The sequence below is a fragment of the Meles meles genome, chromosome 9 (assembly GCF_922984935.1).
Source record: "Meles meles chromosome 9, mMelMel3.1 paternal haplotype, whole genome shotgun sequence".
NCBI lineage: Eukaryota > Metazoa > Chordata > Mammalia > Carnivora > Mustelidae > Meles > Meles meles.
This window is the reverse complement of record NC_060074.1, coordinates 39,460,249-39,479,190: the sequence shown is the minus strand read 5'-3', so window position 1 is coordinate 39,479,190 and position 18,942 is coordinate 39,460,249.

The window sequence follows — 18,942 nt, the reverse complement described above, 5'->3', positions numbered from 1 at the left end:
TCTGGGTGTGGCCACCTCTGGGGGCAGATATGGGCCCTTTTACTTGGTTTTTCCTCCGCTTTCTGTAAATCTTGGGTATGGACTTCAAGGGGGCAGCTGGAGCTGAATTCTCATGGATGGGAATCCAGCGTGTGCCGCCACGTGGGGCATGGCCGAAAGGCAGCATCGGGAGACATGTGGGGAACTCGGCAGGAGGAGAACTCAGAAATACCTGGGGAGGAGAGCCCAGCAGAAGAATTGACTCCCTGCCTTGAGGGCCTCAGAGCAGCGAGACAGTGGGTACTCCTTCAAGGGGCCTGGATGCACCCCATAAGTTGCACCCAGAGGAGAGTAGGCAGAATGCTGGCTGAGCAGCCCACACCACTTGTCTGGATCTACTCCGGAGGAGAGATTGGGGCTGCGCATGTGGCTAGGCCTGAGACATAGAGAGGCCGAGTCTCAGTCAGGGTGGGAAGCCACAGCGGGCGGAGTGAGTGGCCTCCTTCTGGGAAGGAATGCGGAATGCGGAATGGGAAGGTAGATAGAGTCCCTGGGAGCAAAGAGAGCCGGGGACCTTGGTGCCCAAGTGTGGGGCCTTTAGACAAGTCAGACCCAGTGTCTTTGCCTCGAAGTGCCTTGGAGACTTTCCGAGGGCATGGAGTTGGTTCAGGGCAGAGCCCCACCTTGAGGGGGCAGGCTGAGAGGGGTGGGATCGGGTGGTGGGCTTTCTCAGCACTCAGCTGGTGGTCTTCAGCTTCTGGGACCTGGCAGGCACTGGCGGTTAGCAGAGAGAGCCTCAGGGCCAGTGACAGGAATGATTTGATTCCAAGGATAAGGCCGCACATCACCTCCCCACACCTCCCACCTCCCTCAGGAAGCGGACTAAATGTTTTTGCCCCCCCCCCAAATTCATATGTTGCAATCCTCACCTCCACTAGGATGAAACTAGGAGGTGGGGCCTATGGGAGGTGATTAGGTCATGAGGGCCCTGAGGAGAGACTACAAGAGCGCCTTGCTCCGCCTGTCACGAGACAAAACAGCGAGGAATCGTAGTCTGTGAAGAGAGAGAGGGCTGTCCACAGATTCCGACCCTGCTGGCACCTGGATCTTGGACTTCCGGCCTCCAGAACTGTGGAAAAATAAACGGCTGTTGTTGAAGGCCCCAGCCCATGCTGTTATGCTACAGCAGCCCGAAATAAGACGGGACCTAGTGTAGCAAGGACTTGTTCATGAGATTGAGAAAATGTTATTTACCAAAATCCCCCTGCAGGAAAACAAATAAACAAACAAAACTTATTTGGGAAAGCCCCTGGGGGTGAAAGTGGAAGAAGCTATTCCAAGAGAGGATTTATTGCTTCAGAAAGGGAGGAAGGAAGAAAGGAGACCAGACGTGGCCAGGGAGCCAGAAAGAACCAGAAGGATGGCAGAGGACATGTGTCACCTGGAAAATCTCTAGTAAATGATGGAAAGTTGTGCAGATGTGCAAACAGGGATGGGAAGCTTGGCAGCCGGCAGCTGACTATCAGCCCAGGAGTGTGACTGTCACAGGGCTGGCTCTCTTCCCCCTCAAGGCTGTGACACTGGGGTCCCAGTCAGGCTTATCCAAGCCTGCAAGGGGCAGGGAGCTGGGGTGACCCCGGGAGACGGAAGGTTGCTTGGTGCCTGTGGGATCAGAGCTGCTCACGGGCTAAACATTGGACTCCCCAAGACTACCTTCCCCCTTTGGCCAGAGCTGGCCATGACCCTGAGCTACACTCAGCCTGGGCTCCCAAGGTCTTGGAAACAGCCAGACTGAGAATGAGGAAAGCTCAGGAGCTGGGTCAAAAGGAAAGCTCAAGAGCTGCTCCAGCCCTGACCTTGCTTTCCTATGGCGGGAGACACACTTCAGCTCTGCCTAGGAGGCAGCCCCCCATGCAAAATATCTGGCACTGGTGAGGGCTCAATAAATAGAATTTATTTCAAATTCGAATTGAAATTATTTTGAATTCGAATTGAATTAGAATTAGAATTGTGGCGAGTTCCTCTTTTTAAAAAAGAAGTGGCAGCTAGTTGCTGTCAGTGTAGGCCGCAGGTCAGTTTTGTACCATGGATTCCTCCTGCAGTCTGGAGAGGCTTGTGGGCTTTCCCCAGGATAGCAGTTTTATTATTTTTAAAATTTTTAATATTTATATTTATATAAATTAATGTTAATATTTATATTATTAATATTATTTTTATATTTATTTTATTATTTTTAAGGATTTCTTTCTTTATTTGAGAGAGAAAGAGAGCACGGGAGCAGGGGGAGGAGCAGAGGGAGAGGGAGAGAGAGACTCTCAAGCAGACTCCCCACCCAGTGCAGAGCCCCGTGCAGGGCTTGGTCCCACAACCCTGAAATGGAGCTGAAATCAAGAGTCCAACTAGGCCACCGAGGGGCCCCCAGACTAGAACTTTTAAAGGCATAAAGTAAGATGTATAAGATCACTAAGGAAACCCAATATACTGAAGTACAGTCACCAAAATTTAAAAATTGTCATACGGCCACAGGTGTACTTCTGTATTCAGGCCTTGGATAAGAAGGTCTGGTACCAGGCTTAATAGCTATCATAATTTGGGGTCAGTGATGAGCGGAGCTGAAACAATGTTTTGAAATTTCAGCAGCAGCTGTAGTGTGATGTGACATTTGCTTTGACTTCGGATGGTGGCAAAGTCCCAGGGACCATCTCCATGACTGCAGTGTGACGACTGCTCGCACAGTGGGAGAAAATGATACTTTCAATTAGCAATTAGTGAAAATAAGTGTGTAATGGATTTCCCCAGCCAGTTCCTGACTCCTCTGAGGTTGATGCCTGACCTCCAGGTTAAGAACTCCTGCTTTAGGCAGAGTACCTGAAAACAGATGTTCTTCCTTGGGAGAAGGATCACCTGTGTGCCCTCTTGGGTATGCAAATGTGGGCCACCAGAGTGCCATCCTTTTCCTCTTGGGGTTGTGAGCACTGGGGTTCAGCAGAAGCTGGTCTGCCCAGGCTGGTGTGCAGCCCCTTAAAGTGGGGGGCGTTCTGACAGGAGAGACACCCGTATCCCCACCCCTGATCTCCAATGGGCAGAGCTGGGCGTACTCTGTCAGGTGACCCAAGGAGCAGTGGCAGGGAAGAACAGTGAGGCCGTCAAATTAAGTCACCTTGAGTAAAGGGGGGAGGCTGACATGCTGTTCGCACTTCAAAGGGGGGGGGTGCTGAGGGGCGTATGGAATGTGGATGACGCGGGAGGTCCCTTCCCATCCAGCCACCCTGCCCTGAGGATGGTGTTTTAGGAAATGACGGCTGGGGTGATGGAAGGGGACTGTAAAGGACACCGTTGGGGCCGCGGAGATCCCTGTTCGAGCAAGCTTCCACAGTGACACCTAGTGGCAGCAGGAGGCAACGGCAGCCGTGAGTTCTTGGGACCCTGCTTCTCCTCGTGGTGTGAGGAAGCCAAGCCGATCCACCCCCTCTTTGGGGTGGGGAGAAGCCTTGGGTTTGGGGAAAATTGGGGCCATCCCCCTACCCAGTGAATTTGGGCAAGAAAAATAAAAGGTATACAGATTTGTAATCTAAGTTGGCGAAGCGAGGCATACCAGTTGCTTCACTATCATTATGTATTTTATTATTATTACTGTTCTTCCAATGTGTTGATATATTGAGTTCCACTCGCAGAGGATGACCTTGCCCAAACTTATGCCAAAGTTCTTGGGGGCACATTATTGTCACACCATAAAGCATCTCCAAGGTCTTATCCTGCCAGCAGCTCCAGTTTTTGGCAGGATCGTAAATTGTTTCCGTACTCCTCCCTCCCACCTCCCGTGCCCCCTTCCCATGCCCACTGCTCCCCACTCCACCCAGGCCATCTGTCCTCTTCCTGCTCTTCATCGTCTGTTCCTAGGAGTCGTTACTCCTCATATAAGTGCTTGGCCATATGGTTTTTCTGTCTTGGGATATTTACCATGAAACCGGGAGAAAGCTGTAATTCAGACAGACAGCAAAGGGGAGGCTCTTTTAGAGGTACTCACCCACAGACCCCCCCCACCCCGCATTTAAAGTTCCAACAAAGATATGCACAGGTGAGGTGATATGCTGATTGCTAAGGCTGTAGGGCATCTGGAACCAGCAAACCTGAGAGGGGTCTGCACAGGGCAAGTGAGAGATCCCTTGTCAGAGGATGGGGCTCAGGTAGATTTTAAATTTCTGTGTATAATCTGTCTCCATTACCCGTGGCTTCCCATAAAGTCCTCCACACTCAGTAGCCTTGTGACTGTTGTCATTTACAGGAGAAAGGAAACTGGAGATTTCCCCCATGGGCTCAGACCCACAGACTTGTAGGACCAGGGCTAAGGTGGAGAATCAAGCGGTTTCCCCCCAAGACTTCTAGAACTGTGGCGGGGAGTGCCAGGGTCCCACTGACATGGGATGAAATCACAAACCCTTCCACAAGCTGAGGACTTGGGGTCAGCCCTAGGCGTGTCCAGGACTTGCCTTCAAAGGGAACTGCTTTACAGATGTGGAAACACAGAAAACAGAGGCATGAGTGGCCTCTGCTTTCTGATCCCCAGCTAAGTGCCCTTTCCAGGGCAGCAGCGGTCTCTGTGCCCTTGCCCACCCTCCCAAAGCCCACTCAGGCTCTTCAGAGACCCAGCACAGGTTAGCACCAGCCCACCAGCCAGCCTCCGCCCACCGATCTGCAACTGGTGGGGAACAGACTTAACCCTCTCTTGGTCTGTTCTGCCTCATTTGACCCTCCAAGGCATTCTGCAGCAGGCAAGAAATTCTAATTAAAGATGTCTTTCCTAATTGTTGCTCATAGCAGAGCCCATAAACCCATGGGGATTGAAGGTGGCAGACACCACAATTGCCCCCAACCCTTTTCAAACTAGGGGCAACTGGAGGCTTGGCTCCCCCTGGATCTGGAGTGCTGGTAGCACCTACTAGAGATAACAGAAAGCCAGAGTCCTGGCCCAAGATCTTCATCCCAGCTGGGTGAGGGAGCCTTGGCCGCCCTTGGTAAAGGTCATAGTAATGCTAGGGTAACTGAGAAGTCTTGTATTGCCACTTATAAATAAAGTCCCATTTATCTTCAAGTTCAAATAGCAACTCTAAGCCCCCAATATTAAGGGAAAGTGCACTTGTGGCTTGGGTCAAAATTTTTTTGTGATAGGGGCACCTGGGTGGCGCAGTCATTAAGTATCTGTCTTCGGCCCAGGTCATGATCCCAGAGTACTGGGATCAAGCCCTGCATCGGGCTCCCTGCTCGGCGGGGAGCCTGCTTCTCTCTCTCCTGCTCCCCCTGCTTGTGTTCCCTCTCTCACTAACTCTTTCTGTCGTAAATAAATAAAATCTTTAAACAAAAAATTTATGATGATAGCATCACACAGCCATTCAAAATTGCTGAATTTGAGTGAGATTCAAGGGGAGGTCTCGGGCTTTGGAAGTCCCGTGTGGCCCAAAGGATGGTGAAGACATGGACTCCAGAAACTCTGGTGAAAAGTGGAGATGAAAGTGTCCCATAAAATGTGAAAGTAGAAACGAGCAGCATTTCCAAATTAATATATTTATTATTTACCTTCTATGGAATTCAAATAGGTATTTAAAAACGACCACACGTGAACTACTACAAGAGACATTTAAACAGTTGCATGCTTACCCTCATAGTCGCTATATGCAAGTTGAATCTTCATATTTGGAAAAATGATTTCTCTTGTGTGTGCATCTTCCTCTTCTTTTTTTTTTTTTTAAGATTTTATTTATCTATGTGGGAGAGAGAGAGCACACGAGCAGAGAGAAGGGAAGAGGGAGAGACAAGCAGACTCCCTGCAGAGCATGGAGCGGGGGCTCCATCCCAGGACCCTGAGATCATGACCTGAACCGAAGGCAGAGGCTTAACCCACTGAGCCACCCAGGTGCCCTGTGTGTCTCTTCTTAATGGCCAAGTGAGAGACGCCTCATTCTCAGGGTTGCCTTAGTTTGGGGCACAGTTGGCCTGTGCCCGTGGTTCCTGGGGAAACCCAGGTCTGGGCAGGTGCAGCCAATCCAGATTCTTCCGATGGAATAAGGAAGCAGACTGGGTGGTATTCCCCCAGAGGCAGTGTCTGGGCTCATGCCTGCTTCCCTGCCACAGCTGAGTGACCTAAGGGCCCGGGGCTAGAGGTCACCCCCAGCATCACATTGCCATCCGTTCTCTCTCCTGGAGGGAAGCTGAGGGAGGTCCCCAGGTGGCTGCAGTCACCGGCAGGCATATCCTTGGCAAGTCCCCTGAACTTGGAGCTGCTCCTATTTACATGGGTTAGCTCAGGCTGGTTTCTCTTGCAGGCAACAAAGAGCCCTCCTGTGAAGGGAAGGGAGGTTTCCTGCTCCAGAAGGAGGAAGCTGGTTGTGGGGGGAGGGAAGGGAGGGCTCCTGGATGTAGGTGGGGCTAGGAGATTCCCTCTCTGTTGGGGGATGAGGAGCAGTATCCTATGGACAGACAAGCCTCAGAGCCACAAGGGTAAGCCCTTTCTGATAATCTCACCTCCGTTCCTTGGGAAACACTGGATTAGGGTCTTTTTTTGGATGTGTGGAGGGAAACCAGTGGCCATAAATTACCCCCAGAGAAGGGGGAGGCACAAAGTCTTCCCTTCCCTGGGGTCCAGGAGGCAGAGCCCTGACATGGGGGCCCTGTCCACAGAGACCAGGGTGGTCTCCGGAAGCTGCTCTGAGTTCCGTGGGTGCTCGGGAACCGCCTCTGGTGAGTGTTGTGTCTCCGCTATGAACACCGAGGTGGGTACCTGGTCCAGATCTGGCCCCTGGCAGCTGCCACCTGAAGGTCAAGGAGGTGGGAAGATGGGAGCCTCCCCCTTCCCCACATCTTCAGGGGTTTCTCACTGTCCTCAGGTCTCAACTTGAACACACATCTGTCTGGAAAGCCTTCCCTGACTCCCAAGCTCCGGCGAGGCCCTTCCTACATGTCCCCGTGGTATTCTGGCTTCCCACATGGAATTGAGGTGTGTGAGGGTCTTTGGCTACAGGGAGAACTCAGTCAGGCTCCTTCGAGAAAAACAGGGGAGGATGCTAACTATACAATTTTATAAACTTACTAAAAACTACTGCTTGAATAAGGAAGGAAGGAGGGAGGGAAGGAGGAAAGGAAAGCAAGGATGAATATGGAAATAAAGCCAACAGGACTCTCCGCTCCACAGACCCACAACAAGACCTCCCTGGAAAGGCCTCATGGGGCCTGGAACAGGGCTCAGTGCTTGGAAGGGCTGGAAGTTTCCAGAAAGTTTACTGACTCTGCTCTCCCCTTCCAGCCTCTCGTCTCTGTCTCCCACCACCAGCATCCCTCCAAATGGCCCCTCTCTATGCTGGCTGGTCCCCCCATGTTGAGCTCTGCCATCCTGAGGACTGGCTGCCTGTGGGTCAGGCGCTCCCCGCAGATCCAGTCAGCCATGGCAGGGGCATCATGGGGGCCACACAGTGGGTGACATGGTCACCTATGGAGCTGCTCCTTCCAGCGGGGGCCTGACAGGTGTCCTGAGGTTCCCCACATCTGTCCCTGCCCCTAAGCCTGGGGCCACTACCTGTGGTCTTCCTGGAACAGTCACTCCCGTCTGTAGTCTCTGTGGCCACTTTCAGGTGACAACCACTGACAGAGACTGTAGGGTCTGCAAAGCCTCCGACATTTCCAGTGCGGCTCTTTCCTGACCTCTACGCAGAGAGGTAAGCCATTGAGAACTGGAGGTTGTAAGCTTACCGCACATTATACAACCTGGACATTTTCTAAGAAGCGCAGCCTGCTGCATTTTGGCCAATGAATCCAGTCTGGGCTGCTGTGGGGAACTGCATGGCCCACAGAAATGGTCACACACAGAAGCACCTACGTACCAGCAGCAGATTCAAACATCCGGGTAAGAGAGCCAGACACTGCCTGGTGCCCATAGCCTGGGGCTGGAGAGGCCAGGGCTTGTGGATTCTGGACGTTGCTGAATGGAGCATGGAGATCTCTTCGGGCACCGGTGATGAAGAAAGGCTTCCTGGGAGCTGGAGTCCTGCTGGTCTGGACTGAAAGAGGAGGAAGCCATCGCTGGTAGAGAAGAAGAAAGGCAGTGACTTCATGGGTGTATGAGGTCCCTGGTGCCCCAATGTCAACACCAGGAACAACGTGGAAGGGGTCACATAGCGATTCCTGGGCCAGTTTCTGTGGCTGGGGGGAAAAGGGGTGATCAGCCAGCTTAGGTCCTGTGCCTATCTCAGAGGGGGCAAGTGGGAAACCCATCGTGGCACCAAGAATGTCCTGTGGAATTCTGGGAAGGAAATCAAGAGGACTTGGTTTTGGGTCCTTGGAAAGCAAAGCAGGAAGAAAAGGCTCAAGGGACACTCCCTTGGTAGGGAGGGTGACCTCAGGGAGCAGGGGAGAGGGAGAGGGGAGTGCTGCAGGAAGAAGGACAGGCCAGTTCCAGAGTGCCACATGGAGCTGTCCCTGCCTTGGTGACAAACCTAGCTGGTTGCTCAGTCTTGTGGGACCATCCTCTGAGAAGCCATATAAATCACTGGTTCTCAGCATCATCCTCCAGAGGAGAAAAGGAGAAGAATTTGTCCCCAGGCTCCATCTCACGTTGGTTCCCCTGCCGTTGTTAATTGTCTGGACTTCTGGCTGAGCTAGAGGGAATGCTGTGTCTCATTCCCTAATATCCAGGGAAACCCCGGAGGCAAGAAATGCACAGCATGGGCCAGAGGCCACTGGATTGTGTGTGGAGGAAGCCGGTCTGAGCGCACACAAAAGTGGGGGTCTCCGCAGTGGCCGAGCCCAGTGGCCCAAAGATAAGTGAGAGAGGTCCAAAGTAGCCCATGGACATGTCTGATGCAGAGGGAACTTGAGGGTGCGGGGGGGGGGAAGGATAAAGCTAGAGTGACCACTGTCATTCTACAGACCAGCGAGGCTCCAGCCTCCAACAGAAGTGGGGACCAGGGTTAACGGCCATTTGCACAAAGAGATAACCAGGGCTGGGGCCATCACCAGGTTGAGGGAGGGTTCACTGTCTCTAGTGAGAACCACGTCCTTAGCTTCCACAAAAAGAAGAAGCAGAAGAAGCTCCTCTTTGTGGAGTCCAGAGTGGACTTCAGAGGTTGCTCAACAAATATGGCATTAAGCTAAAAGAAGGCATGAACTCCCGGATGCTTGTTTTCTGGCCTGTAGTAGAGAAATTCTAAAACAGAGCACTTGGGTATGGTGGTGGGGATCCCAAGATAAACACCGAGGGTTGAAATGGTGCCAAAAGATCTGGAAGGCTGGGAAGTAGATGGACGGCAGAACACCTGGGAAGAACCAGGATCTGCCAGTCCCTGGCCCACAGCTGGAGGGAGGAGGGAGGGTTTGTCCTCACCATGTGCTCTGCTCATCTCACCATATCCTGCTCAAACCCCAGCCTTCTCCTCCATCCAGAGCCACAAGTCATGGAGCCCAATGAGCTGGGTTGCATCTTTTGGCCTCAAGGTCGGGTGAGGAGAGGGTGGCCCATGGTGGCTGTGTGTGGGGCTTGGCCACTCTCTCCCTGTGCAGGAAGGTCAAACCTTTTGCAGTCCAATAGGAAGTTGGCCAAGGTCAAAAAGAGAGGTGAAAAGAGAGACACAGGGGAGTCACCACCCAAGAATACAAGCTGTAGGCGCCCCCGCTGTGCTCGAGAGCCTATGTTTGTGTCTCGGGCTAAGTGCAGGTGTATCGGGGCCCGAGGCTGGCTGGCAGGTCTGTGTGCTCCCAGGGAGGACAGCCAGCGGCCAGCGCGTCTGTCGCTATTCCCCAGACAGCACTCGGCACACAGCAGGGCTCCAAACCATTTGTTGAATGAATGAATGATACCACCTCCTCACATTTCCTTTTTGGTTCCATCCCAGCCTGTAGCCAGGGTAGGCTGCATGATGCACGGAGAAGCTTGTCTTAACATAACAGCTAGGAAACCTGTGCCGACTCTCTCTGTGAGGAGACGGGAGTGGAGGTCGTGCTGGGGTTTCCTTAAGGCTCCAGACTTCCGAGGACAAGCAGTGTGCAGTGTTTTCGCCTGTGGTCTTCACGCTAACCCCCCGCCCCCACCTCACTCCCCGCTCCCTGACACGGCCACCCAACGAAACTGCTGGAGGACAGCTCTCCTAAGCCAGGCCATCGGATTCCCCCGGCTCCGAGCAGCCCGAGGGGGGCCACCCAAGCCCTGGGACTCGGTACAAGTCACCAAAATACTGTCCTTTCCACTTAGTGCTTGCCCCAGTTCTGGTAAATGCAAGTTTTATTAAGCAGCAATGACAAGAGGCAAGAGCACAAAGGCAGAGTCGGAGCAGATCCAACTGGAAATTTTCCTGGTCTCCGAGGCACAATCTCTGCTCAGCGAAGCCTGGCCCGGGGATCCTCGGTGACAGCAGTCTCCTGGGTAACCGTGGGCTGGAACAGAATGGGGAGCTCAGGCCCTCCTGGGGGAGGCCCTCTCTGGAGCTGGCTGGGCAGGCTGTGCGGGGCAGTTCAGCCCTAAGGGGTTCGCATGGGGCAGGAGCGACCTGGGTGGGCACTGGGGCTCCATCCACACAGCAGGCCTGGAGGGCAGGTGAACCTGGATGGTCAGGGGCTAAGGCGTCCTGTGACACCTGGGAGAAGAGAGCACTGCTCCAATCAGTTGCATCTCACCCCGTCCCCCGCAGACGACAATTCCCCTGGTCTCCACAGCCCAGGCAGGCCCTGTCACCCTGAACTGGGCATTTCTGAACAAGGGGCTTCACGTCCGGCGGCAGAAGTGGAGGCAATGTCCTTCAGGATGGGGGCTGGGGGGTGTGTGTGTGCCTCAGACTATGGAAACGGATGGCCTAAATGCCCCATCTGGTGGTGGCTGAGAGAGACACTCCAGGAGCAAAGCCCAGACCTGCGGGCACTTTGTTGCTGTGTCTCCAGGGAGAAGGGAACGAAGGGGTTGGGTGGGGGGTCTCTAGAGGCAGGTGGGAGACAGGGAGAGGAGACGTCGGAGGCAGAGGCCCAAAGGACCAATGGGGATGCCACCATCTCCTGGACATTAGGTGTGTTCAGGATTGTCTAATACTAACGTTGAATTCTTTTGAGCTCTCGGCGGTACCTAGACATTCTTCCAACTGCTCTGAGCTCAACCGAGAGCTTAATTAGTCCTATGGACAGCCAAGTGGGGATCGATATTGTTAGCCCCAGTTTACAGAAGGGGAAACTGAGACAAGGAGAGCTTAAGTAACTTGCTCAAGTGCCCGGTCGCCATAGCCGCTGGTATCTGAGGACGGCCCCACAGCTGTGCCCCTCCCTTGTCCATGTGTACCTCCCCTCCCCTCAGGAGGTGGCGCTCGTGTCCCCTCTTTCTGAATCTGGATCAGGCCCAGAGCTGTTTTGCCCAGTAGAATGAAAAGATGGTGGGCTGGGGGCTCCAAGCCCAGGGTGTTAAGAAGGCCTGGAAGCTTCTGCTTCCTCCCGGTTGGAACCCAGCCCCTGGGGTGTGGGGAAGCCCAGGCAGTCTGGCGCAGAGGCCCATTGGGAGGAAATCGATGGCCCAGCCAAGCTCAGAATGTGACTCTCCTAGCAGCAGATCTTCTTGCCTCCATCAAGACCACTCTGCTGATGACGCAGAAGGCAAAAACCAGCTGTCCCCCGAGCTCTGCTCAGACTGTTAAACCTCGAGCAAATGCTTCCTCTCTTCAGTCACGGGTTTTGCAGAGTTTATTTTATGCAGGAACAGAGGAGCAAAGCGATCACACAGCCAGTTTAAGTGGCACAGTAGGATTCAAACACAGGTCTGGTAGCCCAGGGTCCAATCTCCTACGGCCACTGTCCGGGGTTCTACGGCCAACACTGATATGTGTGTAGGGTGTCCTTTGGAGCTCCGAGCGTCCTCCCAGAGGTGAGGCTGCGCGGACTTCCTTTCGGGTCTGGGATGCAGCTTGGTTCTCAGTACCCAGGAGCCCGAGGCTTCAGAACATTCCTTCTCAGGGGTTCCCTGAACTCCCAGCCCAGCCAGAAGCACAAAGAGCTGGCCTCAGGTCAGATCCATGGTTCCAGCCCTCCTCAGCCCCAGAAACTGCTACCTGGGATGCCCACCGGGGACCCTGCAAGGTCTGAGCCCCGAGTAAACCTAATGGAGTTTTTTCACTCTCCCCCTCCCCACACCTGCCATCCAAATGTCCATGAAGGCCCCATAAGCTGAGACAAAAAGAAGTCAGAGAGGTTAAGTGAAGTCCTGGCGGGAGCTATGGCGGGGGAGGGAGGTCTGGGTCCTCCTGGTCTGTGCCCACTCCCACTCCTGCTTGTTAACTGGGCAGAACATTTCTAGGGAGAGAAGGATCAGAGTCCCACAACCCACACCCTTGTCTTTTGCTTGGGGAGAAGGGTTTCCATAAGGCTGCTGGAGAGCTTGATAGGTGTGTCCTGATGTTTGGGGGGGGGGCACTGAGTGTGTGATAAGGAAGCTTTGGTGGCAGGTTGTGGCGGGAGCTGTCTGCTTGGAGCACAGAGCCAGGAAAGGCCCACATTCTGGGAGCCGGTGGCAATGAAGGATGTGGGAATGTTCCGGTAGCTGGTCTTGGTTGCCTAGCTGCCGCCTGAGGAGACCTGAGTTGGCAGAGCTGTTCACCTGCACTGAGTTGCAGTGAGAGCCAGGGTGGGGGTGGGGTGAAAGGCTCCTGCAGGCGCCCTGCTACACAGGGGCTCCGGCACCAAGCCCTCCCCCTGAGCAGCCTGTGAGGGAGGGGGAGCGTGGGAGCAGCAGGCAGGGAAGGCAGAGGAGAAGCTGGCCAAGCTCTCCTTCGCCAGCTGCAGGCTGCCCACGGGGCACAGTTTTCAGCTGGTGGAGGGAGCAGCTTCAGCTTCAAATGAACTTTGGAATCTGGGTTATTTTTCCTAACTAGACACTATAATTACCGAAATAGGATTTTTGTTGTAAAAGTGACCCAAGGAATTTTTCTTCTCTTGGGTTGAGCCAAAAAAAAAAAAAAACAAAAACAAAAAACAAACCCAAACCCCCCAAAAAACCAAAAACCAAGAAATCTTACTTAGATTTCACCCATGGTGGAGGGAGAACCGACCCCCAGAGCAGGTTTGAAAAGGAAGTGGGGAAGAAAGCACGAAGCTGTGTTCTGGTAATCTCCCTCAAGGCTCTCTTACTCAGTGACACCGGGCCCCAAGCAACAGAAGAATTCTAGCTAATTGAGCAGAAAGAGATTTATGGACAGGGCACTGCGTGGCTCAGAGAATCCCTGGAAGGCGGGGGAAGCTGCTGCTGTCATCAGTAATTGGGAGGTGACACACAGAATCCACAGTCGAAAGCAGGCGACAGGACCACAGAGAGGACGGCACACCTCCCTGTCCATGGATGCTGGGTGATGGGATCTTGGCTGTCCCCTCCCTCACGTTTCTAGCAATTATATAAGGAGAAAGCCACTGTATCCCTCAGACTGTGTTGGTGGGAAGACCCCAAATTCAAGAACATGGTTCTAATGGTGGGCCCTGGGGGGGGTGTGTGCAAATTAATATTTACTTAAAGGGTGAACCCTTACTTGAAAGTGAAGTAATGGCCGAATTTACCCCCCAGATGACCAAGATTCCATCCTCTGCCACTGGGATGAATGGGGATTTGAAAGCTAGATTGTTGTACAAAATAGATGAGTATGGGGGCACCTGGGTGACTCAGTTGGTTAAGTGGATGCCTTGGGCTCAGGTCATGATCCTGAGGTCCCTGGATCGAGTCCCCATTGGGCTCCCTGCTTCCTGGGGAGTCTTCTTCTCCCTCTGCCTCTGCCCCCTGCTTGTGCTCTTGCTGTCTATCTCAAATAAATACACAAAATCTTTTTTAAAAAAACCCACAACCAAAAAACCAAAAATAGATTATTATAGGAAAATAAAAATACCTTTTTGGAGGCCTGAGTTTTTGGCTGTGGAATTCATACTCACCCAGAGATCATGCAAGAAATGAGCAAAATAAATCAGTAAAAGGCCTGGGCACTTGAGGGCCTTGCTCAGTAAGTGCTGGACGAAGGGGCTGGCCAAAGTCACAACTCCCTCCCCACCCCCCATTTCCTCACTGCCATCCCTCTTCTCAGCAGTCCTCCTGCAGGGCTGGCCAAGATAGGACTTGCTGGCTTCCAGCCACAGGACTCTATCTCTGGGGTGGGAGGCTGGCACCGGGACCTTCATCTGCTCCCGTGTTCCCAGCTCTGTGGCTCTGGCTGCAGGAGCGTGGGTGGCACATGGCGAGGATGAGACGCCAGTGGTGGGCAGCCCCATGAGGGTGTCCCCCACGGTCCTGGGAGAGCACTGCCCATCCCTGGCACCCCAGGCCCTGGGCTTTGAGCCTCCTTCCAGGCCCTAGGACCCCTTAAGGGACTCAGTGCCAGGAGGGCCAATGGCTGTATCGCACTACTGTATGGGGCCTCTGGCCCTTGGGGTATACTTCCCTTCCCCTGCTGCCCTTTGCCCTTGCCCTGCCATGCCTCCTCATGGTTCTGCAAAGCTCAGATGAATCCCCGGGAAGGCTGACCAGTCACTGTTTGGTCTCCCTCCTCTGAGCCCCATGCTGCCCGGTCGCACGCAGACCACGTTTGAAGTGACTCAGTTCCAACTCTGCAGTTCTGTAGAGGGGCAGGTTGGAGCCCCAAGGTGGCATCAGTTCACCCCGCCAGTGGCCAGTAGAGGAGTCCGGATGCCCTGGACCCTCCAGACACGGGCCCCATGTCCACTCTGGGGACACTGCGCACACTGCCTAGGGTGTCACATGTGCTAGGCTCCCCTCGGCCACGGACCCGTTCTCCTTCCTGAGCAGGCAGCGAGTGGTGCCCAGAGCCCCCCAGATGTCCCTAGGGCGGGCAGGGACCTGGCCGCCATTTTCTCCCTGAGCATTTATCGAAACTCCTGCGAAGTAAGACTTCAACACCAGTGGGTGGTAACTCCTTCAGGCAGAAGGCTGAGAAGGGTTTCCATGGAGACCGCCCAGGCTCTTGTTTCCATAGTAACACTCGTGAGAGGTTACAGAGCTCCCTATATGTGTCGACTTAACATTTCCAACCACTCTATTCTCCAGGCCACACCGGGGCCTAATATGGGGATTGCATTCTAGGAAGGTGACAGACCTCGAGAGCCAGAGGGGGGACGGGTGAGACTGTGGGTTAGTTGGCTGACGGCGAGGGCATCCCCTCAACCAGCAGGGCCTCCCCCATCCCAGCTGCAGGGTGTGTGGGTAGAAATATACGCTCACACATGCTTAAATTATAAAAAGGATACATCTTCATGACATGGAAGGATAGAGAGTCCCACAGCTCCCTGCCGTTGCTGTTCTCCAGAGGTGACTGGTGTGACTTGGCTTTGAGTATCCTTCTAGAAATAGTAGACGCACATCCATAGAGTTATCTTTCAGAAAATTCACTAATGGGGGGCACCTGGGTGGCTCAGTGGGTTAAGCCGCTGCTTTCGGCTCAGGTCATGATCTCAGGGTCCTGGGATCGAGTCCCGCATCGGGCTCTCTGCTCAGCAGGGAGCCTGCTTCCCTCTCTCTCTCTCTGCCTGCCTCTCTGTCTACTTGTGATCTCTCTCTGTCAAATAAATAAACAAAATCTTTAAAAAAAAAAAAAAATTCACTAATGGGATATATATTCTCGCTCTGCCATCTGCTTTACCTTAATTACAGATCTTGGAGAACTTTACACATTGGCACAAATAGCCCTACCTCATTCTTTATAATGGCAAAAAAATGAATAAATAACTGCACTTTTTAAAAAAGTAAGTCCCAGTGGAGGGACTTTTGTTTTCAGTTTCTGGCTATTACCACAATAAATATCTGGTGCGTGTATTTCTTTGTATACTTGTTTGAGTATATCCATATGGTAAATTCCTAGCAGTGAAATTTCTGAAATTTTAAAATCTGATTCTTGTCAAACCAAAAATTATCACCATTATCGATACAAGAGGGCTCGTCCACACTTGAGAAGACTGCGTGTTATTAAACTGAAACCAAACCAAACCAAACCATAAAACCAATGTCTCCAGCTCACTCTATGAGACCAGTGAACCATTAATACTGGAGCCTGACAAGGAGAGCATGAGAAAGGAAAATTACAGGTCAGCCTTCCTAATAAACATATATCAGTAACTCCTAAATGACATATTAGCAAACAGAATCCAATAGTGTAGAAAGAGGATAATCCATTATGACTAAATCAGTTATTAATGTTATACACCACATTAACATATTAAAAGAGGAAAAAATCATATTGGTTAAGTGTGGGGGAAAAATGTGATAAAAGAATTCAACGTATATCCTGATTAAAAATGCAAACTAGGAATTGAGGACAACTTCTTCAATTAACTTCAAAAAGAATGTTCTCCCAATATCTATAGCTAAAATGATGCTCAAGATGAACTCTCTTTAAGAATCAAGAACAAGTGGCGCCTGGGTGGCTCAGTGGGTTAAGCTTCCGCCTTCAGCTTAAGTCATGATCTCAGGGTCCTGGAATCGAGCCCCGAATTGGGCTCTCTGCTCCGCGGGGAGCCTGCTTCCCCCTCCCTCTCTGCCTGCCTCTCTGCCTACTTGTGATCTCTCTCTGTCAAATAAATAAATAAAATCTTTAAAAAAAAAAAGAATCAAGAACAAATAAGGTTTGGACTATTATCATGATACCAGAACTCCTACTCAGTAAGGCAGGAGAAGAAAAAAGGCATGTTTTAGTTATTTGAATGGAAGAGGGGTGCCTGGGTGGGTCAGTGAGTCATGACTCTGCCTTCAGCTCAGGTCATTATCTCAGGGTTCTGGGATCAAGTCCCACATCCGGCTCTCTGCTCGGCGGGGAGCCTACTTCCCTTCTCTCTCTGCCTATTTTTGATCTCTCTCTCTCTCTGTCAAATAAATGAATAAAAATCTTTAATTATTTGAATGGAAGAAACAAAACCTATTCATAATCAATACAGGGTCTATGTAGAAAATAGAAAAGAATCCTCAGATAATGTCTGAGAATAAAGAAGACAGCTCAGCAAAGTTCACTGGATCAATACTCAAAAATAAATTACATTTCTGTAAATCAGTGACAAAGAGGCATAATTACTATAACAACAAATATAGGAGACTCAGGAATCAATCTAATGAACGATCTGCATGACTACTGAGAAAAGTATCAAGTTGTAACAGAAGAGACTGAAGATCCAAATGTTTCAAGTGCCATTTTCATAGATCAGGACACTCAGTATCCTAACAATCTCAGTTCTCAGCAAGTGGATATATAGGTTCAACACAAGTCCATTAAAATTTCAACAGAACATTTCATGGAACTTGATATATTGTTTCTAAAATACATATGAAAACAGGCATATGTATTGAGAATAGGCATGGCACTGCTGAAACCTGAACTACCAGATATATGGACTGATTATGGTCCAAAGATAGACCTAATAGGACCGAACAGAAAGCCCAGAGATAGACCTTCCACATATGGAAATTCGAGCATTGTAGACACACACTGTAGCTCAGCGGGGAAAGGAAAACAATAAAAACAAAACAAATGGTTAACCCTACCTCGCACCATACCAGGGAATAACTTACTGGGGAAGGTTTAAATGTAATATACAACACATTAGAAGGATTATAACATAATCCTTGAGGATTAGAAGAAAATATAAGATCAAATCTCCTCAATGTTGGGATAGGAAGGATTTCTGAAATGATGCAATGAGACACAATCATAAAGAAAAAGAGGGATGAATTTGACTACATTAAGACCAATAGTTTATAGTTTCTGCTCATCAAAGAAACAACAGAGAAAATGAGAAAGACAAGTCACAAATTTGGGCAAGATATTTGCCACACACCAGTGACAAAATACATAAAGATTATGTAGCTACATAAACATATAAAGAACTCCAACAAGCCAATAAGAAGAAAACAAAGCATCCAATAGAAAAATAGGCCAAAGAACACAAAAAAGGCATTTTTTTTATTTTTAAAGATTTATTTATTTGTGTGTGATAGAGACTGCATGCGTGAGTGGGGGGAGGGGCAGAGGGAGAGAATCCTCTAACAGACTCTCAGATCCTGGGACCCTAAGATCATGACCTGAACCAAAATCAAGAGTCGGATGCTTAACCGACTGAGCCACTTAGGTGCCCCAAGAACACAGGCATTTTATAGAAAAGGAAACTTGAGGGTCCAATACATATGAAACTTGTCCCCCTTTTCTAGTAATCGGGAAAGTGAAAATGAAAACCATCATGAAATACCATTTTACCCTCAGTCCATCGGCAAAACAAAACCAAAAAAACCCACCCAAAACCCCAAAGGTTGTTAACACTAGGTATTAGCAAGGGTGTGGAACAAGGAGAACACTTATGCAGCACAGGTAGGAATGTAAATTGGTTCAATTCCTTATAAAAAACAATGTGGCAGAATTTTGTGGCTTGAACGTTTGCTTACTTGGGATCCAATATTCCACTTTTCTTACACAGGTGTACCAGATGCCTTATAAAAGAGATGTTCTCTAAAGCGTTGTTGTGATGATAAAAAATTGGAAAGAACCTGTGCACGTTGTTAGGAAGACGGGTAGGTCGTTAAATTACATATTCACATATAGACTGATGGACTGCCATATAAGTGAATTAAATAATGTAGGCATTACCATGGATGAATCTTAGAAATAAAAGGGTGGGAAGAGACGAGTCAGAGAATAAGACATGTATTTTATGACTTTTTGTAACGTTCAAATCGAAGCAAAACTACACTAGGAGTTCATAAATATGTGGTAGAATTATAAAGAAAAGCAGAGAAACTCAGAGTAGGCATTACTAATTACCCTGGATTGGCCAATCAATATAAAGAGATTAGCTAATATATGGAAAATTGACACATTTTCATGGTTGTCTTTAGAACAAAAATTAGATGTGTCCCTAGTGTCCCGCACAGGATATGGAGGGGAGGGGCTGAGGTGTGTGTTGGGGGTGGGGGGGTCTCCA